Raw genomic sequence first — 2,880 nt, 5'->3', positions numbered from 1 at the left:
ATTGAGCAGCAAAGACAAGGCTGTCTGAAGACGGGAGCACGGCCATCAGAGGTAGAATTTGAGCCAAGTTTTGAAGGAAGAGAAGGATTCTAAGAAATAGAGAGGAAGATAAAGTACATTCTAGGCCTTTGCAAATGGATGGGAAATTGACATTGGCAAGTTAGACCAGAGGGACTCATACACTACTGTGTGACCCTGAGCAAGTCACTTAACCCTGTTTGCCTCACTTTCTTCATCTGTAAAATGCTCTGGAGGAGGAAATGGCAAACCATTCCAGCATCTCTGCCAAGAAAACCCCAAATGGGGTCAAGAAGAGTTGGATGTGACTGACAAATGACTGAACAACAAGACAAACCATATTTATATCAGGGTGACTAGGATGGTGAGAGGTCTAGAGACCATATCATACTGGGATTAGTTGAAGGATCTGGATTTTTATCCCAGAGAAGAGAAGACTCAGGAAGAAGACAGATTTCTCATTCCACTTTGCATCTGCTTCTCTGCCTGGTTTCAACTCCACAGGGCAAGGTGCTTCTCCCAGGATAAACTCATCACTTCTAAGCTCACCACCATGCTGTCAACTTAAGCCCTGATTGACACAACCTCCCTCAGCCTCTAACAGGAGGACTGGAGGGTAGAGTACCAAACTCCTCCCAATGCCTTCCATTATAGAAGACAGCAAATGGACTTTCAACTCACTCTACTGTCCATCTGCTGCCCTGCCTGGTTTCAACTCCACCGAGGCCTGGTACTCTTTGTGTCCTGTCCTCCCTCTTCCACTTTTCTGCCTCCTTTTGTGTATTGTCTCCCACTTTAGACTGCAAGCTCCTTGAGGGCAGGGACTGTCTTTCTTTTTATTAACTGTATCCCCATCCCTTAACACAATGCCTGGCACATAGTAGGTGTTTAATAAAAGTTTATTGGATTGGATTGGAGTATTTTAAGGACTTCAAGTATTTTAAGGACTTTCACATGGAAAAATGATTAAGATTTGTTCTGATTTATCTGAAAGGGCAGAACTAGGAGTAAAGTAATGGGTGGAAGGATCAGAGACTAAGATTTTTAGTTCTACCAAAAGGAAAAAAAAATCCCAACAACTAGAGCTCTAGTAGTTTCCCTCTCACTGGCGATTTTTAAGAGAAAACTGGCTGACACCTTGTTGGGAAAGTAGAAAGGATTCCTATTCAGTTACAAATTTGGCTAGAGACCTCTGACAGGCTGGAAAGAGGAAAGTGAATGAGGAGAAGGCTGACTGAGATGGTATCATATGAAGATAAGTTGGAGGAGTGAGATATCTTCATCCTGGAGAAGAGAAAGAGACTTTGGAGGAGGCAGGAATGGAGGGGAAGTTGTCTTAAATTACTTGAAGGGCATAGGAGAAGGATTAGACAAGGTGTCTTCTAATTCTGAAATTCTATTATCTCTAAACTCCTATTTGAGCTCTGGAATCTGTGACTTTCTGGATCCCTGAGCCAACATGGCTCCTTCAAGTTGGAGATCTTCTGTACCTTAACCACTAATAAAGCATCCAGTCAATCACTAGATCTTGAATCATTTCTGCACCTATTCTTTCCCCAGTGGATGTCCTGGCATCTTCTTTCCCTTCCTCCCCTCGGCCAACAGATCGTTCAATGGATCTATCAACAAGTAGTCAAATCTCTACTATGCCAGGTACTGTGCTAGGTGCTGGAGACAAAGAATAAAATAATCTCAGACCTTCAAGAGCTTACATTCTATCAGGGAAGGCATGTAAATATATAAGTATACACAGAATAAATATAAATAAAGTAAATACTAGATCATAATTGCTAGTACTCATATAATGTTTTAAGGTTTGCCAAATACTTTACATATGATCTCATTTATAAGAGTTAAATATAAAGTATTAAGTATATTTCTTTCAAAGGGTTTATTTATAAGGGGAAAAGATTATGTACACATATATACACATTTTATATGTGTATATATATATATATATATAAACATATATATTCAGAAATAACATTCAAGAGTAAATATAATCAGCAATGTGACTAAAACAATACTACCCAGCACAGACTTGGTGGTACTCAAGTTTACTTATCTAGCAATTCAATTCAGTTCAATTCAATTCAATAGACATTTATTAGGCCCTTACTATGTGCATATGATGGAATTACAAAAACTTCTACCCTCAAGGGCAACTGTTCCTCAAAAAATACATTGGGAACCCAAAACCAGCAGAAAAAAAAAGAAGTTGCAGCTAACTGGAGGGACAGCTAACAAGTTTCCTTTGGAGAGGCAAACAAAGAAATTGGTTTTATGATGTACCCAAAGGCAACAGAACATCATTCTTTTTTTTAACATTCTTCTTTAAATTCTGAGATCCAACTTCTCTCCCTTTCTCAAGCCCCCTTTCATTCATTTGAGAAGGCAAGCAATAATCATGATATCCATTGTAAAGTCAAACAAAACACATTTCTATATTAGCCATGTTGCAAAAAAAAAAGCAAGATAAAGTGAAAAAATATGCTTCAATCTGCACTCAGAGTTCATCAGTTCGCTCTCTGAGGTGGATAGCATTTTTCAGAATAGATAAGTCTTTCACAGTTGATCACTATCATTATGATATTGCTGTTACTATAAACGATTTTCTCCCGGTTCTGCTCACTTCACTTTGCATCAGCTTTTATAAGTCTTCCTAGGTTTTTCTGAACCCACCCCTCTCATCATTTCTTACAGCACAATAGTCCTCTATCACAATCACGTGCCACAACGTGTTCAGCCGTTTCCTAACTGATGAGCATCTCCTCAATCTCCAATTCTTTGCCATCACAAAAAGAGCTGGTGTAAGTATTTTTTACATATGGGTCCTTTTCCTTCTTCTTTGACACTGACCTA

This window comes from Vombatus ursinus, unplaced genomic scaffold (assembly GCF_900497805.2).
Source record: "Vombatus ursinus unplaced genomic scaffold, bare-nosed wombat genome assembly UNPS02014801.1, whole genome shotgun sequence".
Taxonomy (NCBI): domain Eukaryota; kingdom Metazoa; phylum Chordata; class Mammalia; order Diprotodontia; family Vombatidae; genus Vombatus; species Vombatus ursinus.
The sequence above is the reverse complement of the archived record's forward strand: the minus strand, read 5'-3'. Positions refer to the sequence as shown.